The sequence below is a fragment of the Microcaecilia unicolor genome, chromosome 5 (genome assembly GCF_901765095.1).
Source record: "Microcaecilia unicolor chromosome 5, aMicUni1.1, whole genome shotgun sequence".
Taxonomy (NCBI): domain Eukaryota; kingdom Metazoa; phylum Chordata; class Amphibia; order Gymnophiona; family Siphonopidae; genus Microcaecilia; species Microcaecilia unicolor.
Window position 1 is genome coordinate 216756830 of NC_044035.1, and position 17363 is coordinate 216774192.

A 17363-nucleotide genomic window follows, 5' to 3' on the forward strand; every position below is an offset into this window, starting at 1 on the left:
TAGTTTTCAGGAATAGATTTCTTGTCAGTTTTTCACATTGCTCTGCCTTTTTCTAAGATTTATTTTGCAAGCAGAAGGAAGCCTGTGCAAGTCTGAGTGCTGCTAATGAGAACCAATTATGTGTGCAAATCAGAGCAAAATAAAAAGCGAAAGCAACATCGGTGACTAATTTCTTGAAAGGCTCATATTTAAGCATAGAAAAACAAAGTGCAATTAATTTTTTAAAGGCTCATATTTAAAATAAATCGCAGCACAGCACCAATGCATGCATGCAGACACGAGCCACGCTTACTGCAAACACTTTGTGCACATATGCCAGGCACAGTCTTCCCCTTGCTTTTGGTTTGTTAGCACCAATTAACTGCACATATCATTTGCATAAGGTTTCTTCCAAGCATGACTTTGCAATTTTTTTTTCTTTTTGCATTCCTTTTCTGCATTATGGGCTTTGCGTTATGCTCTTTTGCACTGGGCTTTCAGCATTGGCCTCCTAATGAGCAGATACTAATGTGATCATCACAGTGTACATGTACTATAATTACTGGATCCTAAAATTTCTTTTCTGTGACAGTATGCCTGGATTACTATTGTAACCAATTGTTTTCTAACTTTGCAAAGTTTCCATTCCCTATTTCCAAAGATAACACAATTAGAAAATGGCCAGACAACACGTGCAGAAAAAAAATGTTTATTTTTTTTTAATATCTTATTTATTAATACCAATCTTGCGTTGAAGACTTTACAATCACAATGTTTACCGTGATTTCAATAAAACAAATACCAAGTCAACCAGCTTACATAACCGTTCTGATAGATTTTTCTTTTTCCCCCCTCTCTCCCCCCCCCCCCCCCCCCCGCTTCAGGAATTCAGCACTCTGCTTCTTGTCACTGTTGTCAAAGTGTCCCAAAAACGGAGCCCGTGTTATACAAAATTTGTCCCCTTTTTTGAGGCCAAGTCCGTGACATTCCTGCGTTCCATTGAACACATTTGTATCATTAGTGAACGCCACTGCGCTACTGTGGGATTTTCAGATGAAAGCTAGACTTGCAATATCACCTTTTTCCCCATCAGAACTGTCCTCTGCATGAATGCTTCCGCTCCAGCCGGTACCTGTCCTTGCAAAGTAAGCCTGTTGAATAATTGCTTTGGGCAGTGATACCATTTTATTTTCCACATTTCCGACACATGTACCGCTATATTGTTCCAAAACCCGTGGATCTTCTGGCAGGCCCAAAACATATGTCCCAGATGCGCGTTTGCTATTCCACATTTTAGACAAGCATCCGTTTCTCTTAACGTTGCCTGATAGTCTCTGTGTGTAGATATGTAAAGACGCAATATGAACTTGTATTGAGTTTCCCACCAGTTCACATTCTCAGTTAGTTTGTACATCCTCATGAGACTTGTTTCCAAGTGCTCCTCTGTGACCTGCACTTCCAGCTCTGCACTCCACTGTTGTGCCTCTTTACCAAAATCATGCTTTTTGACATGTTCTCTAAGCTGTGAATGAAAGTATTTCAGTGGTATCCGAGACTGGGCATCCAAGCACAACATGGAATTATATTTTTCCCATGCTTCCACATCCAGCGAGGACCTTGGTAAGGATTGCACATAATGTCGTAGTTGTAGATATGCAGAGGTATCTCTTTTAGCCAATTTAAACTCCTTGCATAATTGGGATTTCACTGTTCCTTGCTCGGTTACCACATGATACACATAACGTATTCCCTGCTTCTCCCATTCTTTAAATGTTTAGGAGGTATTTCCCACTGGAAACGCTGGGTTACTTCTGATGGGTAACAAGGGAGAGACCGAGTTATTAAGAATGAAAAACTTATCCACCTCCATGCTTGCCGCAATGGTCAGAATATGGGGGTCGACGCCCCCAGGTTCATCTTTTGGTCTGATGATGCATGGAGGCAACTATTTTATTTATTTTATTTTATTGCATTTGTATCCCACATTCCCCCACCTATTTGCAGGCTCAATGTGGCTTACATAGATTTGTTAACATTGTCATTTCATGATATCAGATACAGTTAGTTAATGTGTAGCGATCAAGGAAGGAAAGAGAGAAGAGGGAGGAGAGTGATTAGGGTAGCAAAGTGCTGGTTCTGGAACCACTGTGTTTCTGATAGTGTGTTGGAGAAATAGTGCGTGTCCCGAAACCAGTCCGAGAGGTGGCGCATACAGCGCAGACCCAGACCCCCCCTTATCCCGCGGGAGCATAGTTCTTGCCAATGTCATTCTAGGTCATTTACCTTGCCATAAAAATGTATTTAGTTGTTTGTGCAGCCACCTCTCATCTTCTCCACGCAAAAACATTGGGAACATTTGGTACATATAAATCCACATTGGAAACAATATCATGTTATATAATGCCACCCTCCCCATCAGAGATATGGGCAATGCCTACCAGCTATGTAAGGCCTTCCCCACTCGATTTTTCAATTTATCCCTATTAAGAGTGTATACTGTCGTTAAATCTGCTGGTATTCGAACACCCAAATATGTCACTGCTTTCTGGGCCCACTGTAATGGGAAGGGTCCCTCCCACTCTGTCTTTATCGCTGGATTAGTGGGAAGAGCCACTGATTTCTGGGTATTCAGTGTAAACCCTGAGTGATATCCAAACTCGTCAATTACTGATAAGAGCCTAGTAAGAGAGTCCTGTGGGTGTACCAAGGTTAAGAATAAGTCATCAGCAAATGCCAAGACTTTTACTGAGTGGCCCAGGAGCTGTACCCCAACTATCCCAGGGTCTGCCTCTATTGTGCGCAGCAAAGGCTCCAAGTACAACAGAAACAACAGTGGAGAAAGCGGGCATCCCTGTCTGGTACCTGTGTGCACCTTTAATGTGGGGGACTTCACGCCATTTACCAAGAGTCTCGCAGTCGGAGAGTCATATAGTGTTTTAATCGCTTTTAGAAACCAATCTTCTATGCCCACAAATGATAATACATTTGTACCCCGCGCTTTCCCACTCATGGCAGGCTCAATGCGGCTTACATGGGGCAATGGAGGGTTAAGTGACTTGCCCAGAGTCACAAGGAGCTGCCTGTGCCTGAAGTGGGAATCGAACTCAGTTCCCCAGGACCAAAGTTCACCACCCTAACCACTAGGCCACTCCTCCACTTATGCCCGCCGAAATCTTTTTTTTTTCCTGGTGCTCATATATGCAATTATTCCTCCTCTTATTACTGCTTTCGAGGCTTCCCAGAATACCATTGGTGACGGGTTATTTTCTGCGTTTGTGTCCACATACTGTTCCCATTGTTCTTTGATGTGTTTAGCAAAGTACACATCTTTGTATAAGTATGAAGGGAATCTCCAGGAATAGCCCGACTCCCCCGGCACGTCATATGTTAGATCCACCCAGATTAACGAGTGGTCTGACACTTCCAAGGGTCCTATCTCTGCTTGCTCGACTCTAAAAAATAATGTCCACCAGCACATAGTCCAGCCAAGACCACGTCTGATGTGCCTTTGATTGGTGCGTGTAGTCTTTTGTAGTAGGATGCAATAAACGCCATGGGTCTACTAGATTTAATGAATTACACAATGCCAGGAGTTTGCCACTCCCTCCCCCACCAGCTCCCTTCCCCAACCTATCTAGTTGTGTATCCATAGCCAGGTTGAAGTCCCCTGCCCACACCCATGGTGCGTCCGAATGTTGAAGTCCCAGGGAGACTAGTGTCTGAAAAAAGGAAGGCGAGTAGGAATTGGGAGTGTATACTGCGCACAAATAGAACCTCTGCCCCTGAATATTTAAGTAGAGCAAAACCACCCTGCCCTCCATATCTTTGTAAATCAATTTTGACTGGCACAGAAGACCTTTTTTGATAAGTATAGTCACTCCACTTCTCTTAGTTCCGGAAGAAGAAGAATAGCATTCCCCTACCCATTGCTGCTTCAACTTCTAATGTTCCGGATATGTTAATTTGGTCTCTTGTATACAAGCAATAGCAACTTTATGGCGCTTAAGCTGGTTCAAAATCTTAGTCCTCTTTATTGGGGATGATATACCTGAAACATTCCAGGAAATCAGTTGAATTGTTGATTTATGTTTCTAACTTGTCCTCCGTGCCACTCGTAACACTTCTATCATTCTTATCCCCCAGGGGCCCAGCCCTTCCCCTTAGGAATCTGTTACTCTTCTTGTTCCACCTTCCCCCTGACACTTCCATCTTTTTACTCTAGCTCTATCTTCCCTCCTCTGACATTCCTGAAGCTTCCCTCTATCAGCTCCCCCCGCCCCCCCCCCCCCCCGCCAAACCCTCCCCATTACCCTTCCCTACCTTCCCTTGACCAACTTTCAGACTCACCTCTCTCTGAGAGATTTGCCTGATAGGAGTCTAATCACCTTGTGCTCAGGATACCTTCCCCCTTTCCAACATTAAACATCCGTCAACATTATATCTTGACATCAGTATTAGAACTTACAAAATACAACTTATTTGATTGTGACTCTATCCCACCATTTCTGCTTTTCTTTTAGTCACACTATCAGGCTGGTTCCAAACTTTTTATCCACTTTTCCGCCTCCGTCACTTCAACAAATGAGTGCCAACGGTTGAGGTGCTGTATCCGCAATGTGGCTGGGAATTGTAGAGCAAATCGGTATTTATTTTCTACAGGTTGCGTGCATATGGTAGAAAATGTCCGCCTCTTAGTGGCGAGTTCTGCCGAATAATCCTGAAAGATTCTAATTGTTTGCCCATCAAAACGAATTTCTTCCCGTTTACTTTTATATAAGTTCAACAGGTGAGCTTTTTGTGTGTATCAGTGAAATTTTGCTATGATCACTCGTGGCTTGGTGGCATTTGATCTCAGTGGGCCCACTCTATGCACTCTGTCCATGGCTATCCCCCCATGGCTGGCCACCTGCAGGAAGTGCGCCAGCAGCCAGGTCTCCAGCGTCTTGGTCAGCGACATTTCGGCTATAGATTTGTGGAAGCCCACAAACCGTAGGTTTTCCCTCCGTGCCCTGTTCTCTAATTCCTCCAGCTTACCATGTTGGGCCTGGACCTCTAGCCGGTCTAGCTTTTCACTGTGCACCTGCAATGCGTCCTCCGTGTCCGAGACCCGGCCCTCCAGTTCTCCTGTGCGACGGTGCAACTCCGCTGTGGTTTGTGCTATTCCAGCTATTTGTTCCGAGAGCTGCAGGAGTCATGGGTCCAGAGCCTTTACCACCGCGTCCATGAGCTCCGCCATAAATTCTGTGGCGGTCGAGCTGGGCGCCATTTTGTCTTCCCCTTGTTTGGTGCTGTCAGTGCCTCTGCGTGGCGGTTTGGCAGACATCGGATATTGCAGATTAGTCAGGAATTTGTCCATACGTTCCTTTAACAATCTGGCAAGTTGTTCTCCAAACCACGCTTGCTACCGTCAAGTTTTCAGAGTGCTGAAGTGGGTTCGGTCCCCGAAGCGATCCAAGGTGCGTCCGCTGTTGTTCACAGCAACACGTGACTCCCAAAAATGTTTATTTCTAAGTTAGAATGGAGTAATATAGTGGCTGTATTAGGCCATTTTAAAAGGTAGTAAAAAAATGAAAGGAAAAAAAATAATCTAATGGAAAGGTATAACAATAAATATTTGACTTGCTTTTGAAAATTAGAACATCCTTCCTTAGGTCGGGAACAATATATGATACTAGCAGTCCTAACCCAAATTGGTTTTGGCCTCTAAAAGCTAGAAAACTGGTTAAAAGTCCATTTAATAAAGGTATAATTTTATTTTTCAATTTTTTATTTTTTTAATTTTGAATGTAGTGATTAGAATATATTAGATTTGAAATCTATATATCTGCTATCTTTATTTTTTGCACATTACAGGAAGATGTGTATTACTGTTTATTTCGCTAGTGTAATCAGCTCGCACAAACTACACTAACTGATTAGCACAGGAACACCCAACTCTCTTTCCACACACCCCTCCCCCAACAATTTATTTTTTAATTTTTTAGTGTGTGCAAGTTTGGCACTTACCACAGGACATTTGAGCCATCCTGCAGTATGTCAGTTGCAGCTGCATTAGGTGCACTTTTAGTGCCTAGTGCAGCCTAGTAAAAGAGGCCCCCAGTTAGGCCCTTGTGTGATTCTTAGAAGGTATTGTTATGGTACAGTAGAATTGCTTAATAGGTCTTGAGTGTTTTCTGTAGGGCTTTGTATTACTTCCGAATGTGCCTGCTACTGGATTTATCTCATGCCTCCTAACTTCACTAAACTACAATCAGGTTGAATAGGTATTTTCCTCATCATTGGAAGGCTTACAATCTCTTTCTACCTGAGGCAGTGCAGGGTTAAATGAGTTTTCCAAGATCTCAAGGAGGCCATGGCAGTGTGATTTGAACCCTAGGTTCCCTGGGTCTGAGCAGCAGCTCTAAACCTTAGGTACAGATAAAACATATCCCAAACATGTCTGATAACTCAATAATAAGCTAAAAAAAAAAAAAAAACCCAGCAAAGCCTGGTGGTCATTTGGTAACCTTACCCCCCCCCCCCCCCCCCCCCCCCCCCAAAAAAAAAAATGATAGGCAAATCAGTTTATGGGGGTTTTTTTGGTACATTTGTACCCCGCGCTTTCCCACTCATGGCAGGCTCAATGCGGCTTACATGGGGCAATGGAGGGTTAAGTGACTTGCCTAGTCACAAGGAGCTGCCTGTGCCTGAAGTGGGAATCAAACTCAGTTCCTCAGTTCCCCATTAACCACAAGATTTCTGTTACAATGTTGTTGAACACCATTATTCACATGGCCAATGGATAGATGCTGGAGTGAGCTGCTAGAGTTGATTGAGAGCCAAGTATTAAAGTACCTACATATATTTCCAGAAACCTGCAAATATTGTTCACTAATATGGTACTGAGGGGAGACAGCTGATGCAGCTGCACCAGAACCACACAGTGAAGGATTCTGTTGTGCTAAGTGTCTCCGCAGTCCCTTTAGTGCAGACAAAAAAGTGTTGTTCTCCACTACAAGAATTTTAACTTGCTCTGTTCAGTTCTATTCAACCCAGCCCTATTTTAGCCTCCCCATATAGCTAAGTAACCAACCTCCTATGTCTGACTTAATTTATTATTAATAATATTTTAGAAGGCCAGGGGAAGGACTCTAGAGACTGGTCCTGTGGTTCCCAGACATAGTCCTGGAGGCTCCTTAACCAGTCACGTTTTCAGTATATCCACAATGAATATTCATTGTGGGTATCCTGAAAACCTGAGTCGCTAGGGTGCCTCCAGGCCCAGGTTTGGGAACCACTGACCTAAGCTGAAGTCTGCTATGCTGACAGAAAGTACTGGACTCTCTTGTTTGTTTTAGCTGTGGGGATTTATTTCTGTTGGAATTTTTGTTGTTCCTCACAAAATACTTTGTTTATTTAATGTGTTTTGGAAAAAAACAAATTGTGTTTTTTTTTCCTCCTAGCAGCAGAAGGTTGTAGCCACAAGTGGAGCTACGTGGATGGTGGCAGCCAGGAAGGCCTAGCCTTAACCTTTTGTCTTGGTTATTTGTTTGAGCTAATGGTGCAATTGCTATGATGAACATTTTTTATTTTGTTGTTGATACTCAAACCACTAATGCTGATGGATGAAGAGGTTTGATTTGGACTGTTATGGGATCTGCAATAACCTGGACTAAGTTTACCTTAAGTTGTGGAGAGGGTCCATCGGACATTTGGTCCAAGTTACGGGTGGATGGTGTGCAAAACTGGAGACTCGGCCCACATGGATAGGTGGATGATGGAATGAGAGGAAACTCAGCCTACACCCACGGTAGGGGTGTGACAAAATATAATTATTTTTACTCCATGAATAATTAAACGAGCATGCAAAGTCCATTTTTTTGTGGAGCTGGACCTCTGTTGTCCAAAGGATTTCTTATCTCAGGCGCTCTGTAATCCAGGTGATTTCCTCAGTACTGCCTTGCAGGATCTAAAACGAGAAAGACAGACAACACAAGACTGGACAACAGAGTGCGAGTGAGTCTTTAGGAGTGGACAGCAGTCCATTAAATTCATACCTCTTCTTGAAGCACGAGGACCACTGCTTCAAATGATGGCTCTGTTGAAGTTCATTACCTTCTGTGGGAGTCTAGTGTTGCAGTTCCTAGGTGGTGCTAAGTTGGTCACCGATGATCCAACATTTTGCAGCTCCGACAGCACTTTTGCAAAGTGTTGACCTTGGAGTGTGACTTGATCGTAGTGATGACGCACAAGCAGAGTAGATATGTGATGTTGACCTGGAAAATTAAGAGGGTTCTTCTCACCCTTGTCTAGTTCAGCCTGGATGAAAACAGTCACTAACTCTCAGAAGGGCATCCTTATCGACAGAAGGGTTTCATTTCCACAGCGGACTGTCATCTTTGGGAAGGTTTATGCCTTTAATGTATTTAAATTCCTCAGTATACATTTCATCTTGTATGCAGATGGACTCTCTGCTCTGGTAAGGTCACCGATGAGGCTTTATGCAAAGGTGCTACTGATGACAGATGTCTAGTCCTCCCTCAACTGGCTGAGAAAATGAAAGTACAAGAGGTGCACTGTGGCTCTTCTGAGTGTTGTCCAACTTGAGAAGTGATAAGCTCCCCAAAAACAATGGTTGTATCAACAGCAGTCATTTTTGGATAGAGTTCTGAGTCAAATTCAGAGCCTATAAGCTCAAAAGTAGTTCTGCAAGGCCAAGGATGCATGATCAGTCTTTTAAAGAAATTCTGGCCCCATCAACCATGTTGTCCTCATTAGATGTGAAGCTGGCACAGTCCCTGTAGCATAATTTGCTGAGTGTTGGTCAGTGGGCACATAATGCTCTGACAGGTTGTGTTGACTTTTGTATACGCTCAACTCTGTTGCCAACACATACGGAGAATCTCCTAGTTTAGAGGTAGATGTAGTCCAGTACTACTCTGCTGTTGGCATAGAAGTTGACAGCGTCTACTTCCATGTCCATTTCACTTTTTAGCTCCACTATCTCTACTGCCAACTACTCCAACTGAGGAATAGGGCAATTTGGCTTTGCTGAAGTTGAAGCCCTCATGAGACTTTCCTTCTGCAGTGGTTACTTTCAAGTAGGCCACTGTTACTATTGCTTTTGATAATATTAAGGATATACATGAAAATAATGGTGCCACAGGTTCAAAAGGGAATATTAAAGATTAAATGTAAGTATAGAAAATAAGATGGAAAGTGCACAAATGCTTATTTGCCGTAGCTGTTAAAATGCTGAATTGACAGCTTTAGGTCTGCTTAATGTTCTTGCCAAATGCTAGAAATTGTTACTAGAACAGGGAACTGAAAGTGATATGCCGTTAGCCTGCGTGTCTGAGCATGCAGATGATATATGAAATAATGTGTGCTAATTCTGTATTCCTATAAATGTTAAGATTTTTAACTGGAGCTGCTAGCAGTGTTGAAATGTACCCTGCAGCCCCTGAACTTGCAGATGTAAGCAGCATACAAGTGTTTCCCCAAACATTTTCAGTTCACGGTGCCCTTAGTGTTGCCTCCCCCTACCAGACATTTCTTCTCAGATCACCCCCCCCCAAATCAACCATCCTCCCCCCAGTTACACATTTCTCTGGGACACCATAAAGCTCATGCAGCATCTCTCCCTCTCTCCCCACCTATGTCCAACATTTGTCCCTCTCTCCCCCTCTCCATGCAGGATCTCTCCCCCTCTCTACCCCTATGTGCAACAGTTCTCCCTCTCCATGCAGGATCTCTCCCTCCACGTCTATGTCCAAGAATTCTAACCCTCACTTCCCCCCCCCCCCCCCCAAAGAAACAGGTCCACAGCAGCGATTCACACATGCTGTCTGCCTACCCCAGGGGCAGGAAGCGGTAGGCAGCATGTGGTAATCGCTACCGCTGTTGTGCTGCTGTTACCTGAAAACCACCAGATTTTGATGGGTCTGCATATTTTGACTTTGAAGTAACTGCAGCACAATGGTGGCAGCAATTTCCAGATGCTGCCTGCTGCTTCCCATCCCCAGGGTAGATGGACAGCATGTGTGAATTGCTACTGCGGACACATTGAAACAGGGGCGGCAGTAGATTGAGCGGGCAGTCAGCAGAAGAAAAGAACTTCCCTAGCCCACCCATGACTAAGCAGTACATTACCTTTGTGTTGTTTCAATCTCCGGAAGTGGCAGGCCCCGGGATTAACTGCAAGCTGCATGTGGCGTGACACCCTTAAGAAGTATTAATGCCGTCTGTGGCACCCCTGTGAGTTTGTCACGGCGCACCAGGGTGCCATGGCGCACAGTTTAGGAAACTTACTCACATAGGACAAAGGCCTTTGGGAGAGAGTCCAGATCCCACGTAACGACAGTGAGCTAACCCAGAACTATCTCAAAATCCCTCAGGTCTTCTGCTCTTTTATTAAGAGAGCACTGTCATGAATCATCAAAACAGGTTTACATCACAAATCGTAGGACACAAACTTTGAAAAGTCAATGGCTTATTCTGTGATGGAGAAGGATTTTAGCCTTTTTTTTCCCCACAAAAAACAATATTTTTAAAAAAAGGATTTGGCATCTATACCATACTCTCTCCTTTTTGGGGTGTCCCGAGTCCATAGATAGCGACTGCAGCTTATGGAATGTTACCAAAGATATGGAATCGACTTCAAAGAGATTGTATCACAGCACCACACAAATTAGTTTTTGTAATCTTGGTGTACAACAAAACAATAGAACATTTGCTGGATGTCTGCCATTATGGCAATGGGCTCTTTTCTGAAGCAGAGTAAGACCCTGAATAGGCTGTTGATCATGTCAGACTCAGATGAGCACATCATTGAGTGAGATTCCTAGGAACTGAGCACTAGTATCAAATACAATTCAGATATGGCCTGGCTTCTGTTGGCGATACACACCAAAAGTAGGTAGGTACCAATAGTTTTTCTATTTTCTTTCACAGGTGGAGCTGGCTCTGCATAACCATTAGCTAACATGTCTTGCATGAAGGTTACAAAGTGTTTTGTCCCTAGTTTCCTCTTTAAAGGCTTCTGCAGTAGAGTGAGTTGTGAAAAAGCTTGATTTCTATGGTTAGGAAGACAGGGGCAGCTGGAATGGTAAAGGAGCTACCAGTCAATTCTCTAGAGTAGCAGACTTGGAGGAGCTGAGAAACACAGAGGTATACAGAGAAGACCTACAGAGAAGTCCCACCTCCAGTTTGGCAGCCCCTGTGCTATCTTGGAGGACAGAGGTCTCCTAAAAGGAAAGCATCACCCTGGTGAAGTAGAAGTAATCCTGTAGCTAGGACCTGCCCACCTCACACTGAGGATGTGTCTCCAGGAGCTTCTGCCCAGGAAGGAAGGGTTAGGATAGCTGTTATAGTTGGCGATTAAATCATTAGGCATGTAGATAGCTATGTGGCTGGTGGACACGAGGATCGCCTGGTCACTTGCCTGTCTGGTGCAAAGGTGGAGGACCTCACACATCACCTAGATAGGATTTTAGTTAGTACAGGGGAGAAGCCAGCTGTCTTGGTACATGTGGGAGGTTCTGGAAGCTAAATTTAGGCTCCTATGTAGAAAACTGAAATCCAGATCATCCAGGGTAATATTTTCAGAAACGCTCCCCATTCCACACGCACAACAATGAGACAAGCAGAGCTCCAAAGTCTTCATGTGTAGCTGAGACAATGGTACAGGGATAAGGGATTTAGATTTGGTAAGCATATTCTGGGAAAGGGGGAGACTGTTCCAAAAGGATGTACTTCACCTTAACGGATGGAACCAGGCTGCTGGCCCCAACTTTTCAAAAGTAGATAGAGCAGCTTAATTTAATTTAAATGGAGGGGGGGGGGGGACAATCACCCAGGAGTGCACGGTTTGGTGTGGAGTATCCTTAAAGGATACGGGATCTTTAGGGAATCCTAGTAAGAGGTTTCAATAATTGTGAAAAACCCGGGAACGTTTAATGAGAGAGCAGTGTAAAGGATGCAAACTATCCCTGTCAACGTCAAAGCAGCTTGTTGCAAAAAAAAAAACTGAAGAGAGAGAAGGGAGACGACCGGAAGACTTGCAGGTGGATAGGAGGCTCTAAATGAGCTAGAGACTGATTTTCCTAAACACCAGTGAACTGCATACCTTGTAACAAATTCACAAGGCTAGCTCGGCTACAATATCAGGCCTTGCCTAAAGACTGTGCCCTTTGCATCCAGAATTCAAATCTCGGATTTATTCCTGGACTGAGAGACTCGCTGCAAATTCAGCTTGAGTCTCAGGAGAAGAATTCACTTCTTCACCATCGGAAGTCTGCCGCATACTGCAGGGTGAGATAACAGGATTTATTACCTATGGTTATGGGGATAATTAGTCCTTGTCTTTATTCTGTGACAGATGGGTTTTATGTCAGGATTTATGGTCTATGAATTTAGGTGCTACCTTTGTATTTTGCATAAGACGTGTGGTATAAGATCTCCTAATAATCATTAGGATCATTATTATGATTGGTTGTGTAATCACTCATTTAGTAGTCCATTAGGATAATCAGATTCCATTATCTATATTTTAGTAATCTATTTTTATAGCAAGTTATTTTGTATTTTGCTTGGCATTTGCTTCAGAACTATTTATATATATTTGTATTTACCTAATATATTCCATTTGTGGCATTGTTCCTTTTTTCAACTAGGTAGTTATTGAGATAAGAGGTACGCTCCCCTAGACCCGAGTCCAGAATAATTGATATTTAGTAGTGTTCTGACAGCTAAGTACCTCTGAAACCTACACTATCCAGCTAGATGCAAAGCACTGATAAAGCAGGATAAAAAAAAGAACATAAAGAAAAACTTGCCATGAAGACGAAAACTCATCGTAACACCTTTTTAAGGTAAATCAGAAGCAGAAAGCCTGCGAGAAAATCCTTGGGACCATTTGATCATGAAGGAGCTAAAGGGGCACTCAGGTAGGACAATGCCACAGTGCAGAGATTGAATGAAGTCTTTGCTTTGGTCTTTACAGAAGACGATGTAAGATCTAACTGTACTGGAAATAGTTTTCAAGGGTGAAGAGGTAGAAGAACTGAAAGAAATCTTGATGAGCCCAGAAGATGTACTGAGACAAACTGACAAGTTAAAGGAGTGATAAATCACCTGGACCAGATGGCATACACCCTAGGGAACTGAAAGAACTCGAACATGAAATTGCTTTTCTGCTGTTAGTAATCTGTATCCTTTCATTAAAATTGTCCATACTACTTGAAAACTGGAGGGTGGCCAATGTAATGCCAATTTTTAGAAAGGGTTCCAGGAGGGATCCGGGAAATTATAGACCGGTAAGCCTGACTGCAGTACAGGGCAAAATAGTGGAACTATTATAAAGAATACAATTATGGAACGCAGACAAACATGGTTTAATGGGACAGAGTCACTAGTCATGAGAAGTCTTGCCTCACCAATTTGCTTAATTTCTCTGAAGGCATGAATAAACATGTGGATAAAGGTGAGCTGTTTGATGTAGTGTTATCTAGATTTTCAGAAATCTTCTGACAAAGTTCTTGAAAGACTCCTGAGTAAATTTAAAAGTTATGGAACAGGAGACAATGTTCTTTTGTTGATTAGGAATTGGTTATTGTACGGAAAAGAGGGTAGGGTTAAATGGTAATTTCTCTCAATGGAAAGTGAATAGTGGAATGTTGTAGGGATCTGTACTGGGACCAGTACTATTTAACATTTATAAATGATCTGGAAATCAGAACGATGAGCAAGGTGATTAAATTTGAAGATGACACAAAACTATTCAAAGTTGTCAAAACATATGTGGATTGTGAAAAATTGCAGGAAGACCTTAGGAAGACTGGGCATCCAAATGGCTGATTAAATTTAATGTGGACAAATTCAAAGTGATGCACTTTAAGAAGAATAATCCGAATCATAGCTACTTGATGCTGGGGTCTACCTTAGGAGTCAGCACTCAACAAAAAAATCTAGGTGCCATCGTAGACAATATGCTGAAATCTTTTGATCAGTGTGTGGTGGCGGCTGCAGCCAAAAAAACAAATAGGATGGTAGGAATGATTAAGAAAGGAATGCAAAGTAAGACCAAGAATATTATAATGCCTCTTTATCGCTCCATGGTGCAACCTCACCTTGAGTACAGATTTAAATTCTGGTGGCCATATCTCAGAAAAGATATAGCAAAATTAGAAAAGCTTCAATGAAGAGCAACCAAAATGATAAAGGGGATGATACTCCTCCCATATGAGGAAAGGCTAAACAGGCTAGGTCTCTTCAGCTTGGAAAAGTGACAGCTGCCCCTCTGAGGGACACTACCTTGCAGTGGTGGAGGGGCTTCTATGCTTCAATGATACAGAGGGCTATGCTGTAGGGTTACTCATATCAGACAGGCCTCTGAGGAGAAACCAGACAAAGTGTCCCAAACTAGGGAGAGTGGAAAGATGGCGGCCTGAAGCTTGTACGCTCAACTGCCTAGCTGTCCTCTGAAGTTCGGTCTCTGTTTACTTGAAATTTCCTCTCTGCAACTGCAGTTACCTTAACTAAGAGGAAGGGAACAATCAGGGTCAGACGCCGATGGCCAGAGTTTTGTCCCCTGTGCAGCAAGTGTGGGACTGCTGCGCAACGAGCTGCCCACAGAAGACTTGGTTGGTGAGTCCTTTGATTAGCACCGGCGAAGGAGCGTTGACGCTCTTGAACCTGGAAACAACTTCATCGCTCCTGAATCATTTAACCACCACGTCCAAAGAAGTGGAGGAGTGAGTTTAGGAGTCCATGCTGAAACGGAAGTCGTTTACAGCTGAACCCGAGTCCGCGGTGCCACTACTAAACCCGTATGAGCTATCAGATTGGAGTTTTTGGCTCCCGTGGAGGTTACATTGAATATTATCTGGAAGGCGCTCCAGGACCTAACGGTGGTAGTAAGTAACTTTGCTTCAGATATAATCTTATTAGTGAGTTACATGGATAACCCAATCGAACCCTTTGAAAAAAGAAAAATTGATACTGCAACTGAAGTTCTACAGGAGTAGGAAACGGTTAAGATTTTGAAAATGATAATAGACCAGAAATTTGAACAAAATGAATATTATTACAGATGATTAATATTGAGATTAGGAGTCATACCTGGAACTCTGGTAAAACAACCAAGATTTTCTCAGAAATATTTCTAGAAAATTTTGTTATTTTCCTTTGTAATGATTCCTTTTAGTAATATAAATTACTTAGTAATATTAATTCAAAAGGAGTGAAGCCTGTAAAACTGGGATTACCTTAATCAGTGGGAACTGGATTAGAGACTCAAGTGTTCGCATTGTTAAATAATTTCTGGTTTTAAAAGAGAAAAAAGTGAAATTAGGTGTATTATTTCTACTAATATTGGACAATAAAGTATGTTTCCAATGAAATAAATTGAATATACACCGTTTTGGGTTTGAAGACGCCAACCAGACGATCAGTGTGGAATAATGATTCAAATAAATAAGTCGGGATAATCAGGTTAATACCACGTTTTTTTCTGTTTACTGTTTAAAATTGCTCTCCTTGTCTTGTTTCACTCTCCCTATTTTGGGGTCTAAGGAATAGTATAGAATTACCTGATTGAAATATTGCTTGTAAATTTAAATTCTTATAATAAAAAAAAAAAGTGACGGCTGCGTGGGAATATGATTGAGGTCTACAAAATCCCAAATAGAATACAGATGCACAAAGACCAGGGGACACTCAAATTATATGGAAATAATTTTAAAATATAAGGAAATATTTTTTCACTCAAAGAATAGTTACATTCTCTAGCAGCGCGTTCCAGAGTATATTAACTGCGGTTAGCATATTTAGGGTTTAAAAAAGGTTTGCACAAGTACCAGGAGGACATGGTGAAGTCACTGCTTGTCCCAGGATTGGTAGCAGGGAATGTTGCTAATTGGGATCTTGCCAGGTACTTGTGACCGGGACTGGACACTAGTGGAAGCAGGATACCAAGCTAGATGGACCGTTGGTCTGACCCAGTATGGCTATTCTTATGTTCACCCAGTTGTTTCACAGAATTAACAGAATTCTTTGTCCATAACTCTTAAGAATTCTCTTGGCTTCTATGGATCTAGAACTCTTGAGTTTCCCAAGTATTCTCTCAAGTCTGATGGAAAGGTGGATTGGCAGGTGCTTAAGTCAGGGCTTAGTTCCTCATAACTAAGAGCCTCCTTTGTAGATAGATGGTTAGAACAAATTGGACATGGAAGTGCACTCAATTTCCAGCACACCTGTGGCATATACATATTGACACTTGGTCTTCTGTTGAGGCACGCGTTGTCTACTGTCATCCATGTCAAAGCGAGTCGATAAGCATAGGGAGCACCCTATGGACCGGTCTACTACTCTCAGTTTTAGCATCTCCAACACATCTCTGCCCAATAAGAATAAGATTTCAGCATCTGGGTACTAAGGTTGAAGTTGATATACTATAGGCTTCAGCTAAGTATAGTGCTGAGCAACCTCTTTTGTATGGGAATTTCATCCTTATTGTTGAACAGCCTGTCTTGTGTGACCTTGAAGATCTTGATGTATGCCTAGCAGCACTAGTGTTGTGATATATTGTCCTTTATAAGCTCCTTTTCAACTTCTATATTTCTGATAATGTCTGTTATTATTTTGGTGTATTTGGTGTATTATTTGCTTGCCACCTACCTTTTTGGGCCAGGCTTTCTTCGGTTATCAGTTCTACTCAAGAACTGACAGTAGTACTCTTCTGAACTCTGTGCTAAGCAATACCAGCAATTATAGTCAAGTTATATGTAGAACCTGCCATTTTTGCTTTTTCTAAAAAACAAACACATCTTGCTCCACCTTAAGCCAGTGCTTATACAAAACAAGAAGTCTAACTGCTTCATAATTTCCTCTTGCTTTTACATTGAGATCATCTTTGGCTTGTTAGACCCTTCTCCACTCAGAGTTTATAGGTGCTACATTCAAAATCTCAATGGACTCAGTGTGTTTATTCTGATGTAGCACTGTATCATCTCTCTTTGCATTACGGTTTGCCATGGTTCAAGCTAGAACTTAAACAGGGAGCAAAAACTATTCCTTTGAGTACCCCTTAGGGGTGGGTATATGAAACTTGGCTGTGTGCCAGAATTGTTTTCAGATTTTGTAAGGACTAACCTTGTACCAGTCAGAGAGCGCAGCAGAGATAAAAGTTGCATGCACACTCTTTTTGCAGTGATTAGTTCCGAGCTAAAGTTGCTCAAAACCTGGCAGGGTCAAAGTAACAATTTTGCAGCTTGAGTGAGGGTGCTAGCTTTGTAAAAAGTTAGGCTCTGTACTAATATATGGCTATACACACTTTCTATTACACAGTTCAGTCTGAGAAGCTTTCGTAGTTCTTGAAGTCAAATTCACAAAATGCATGCTTCCTT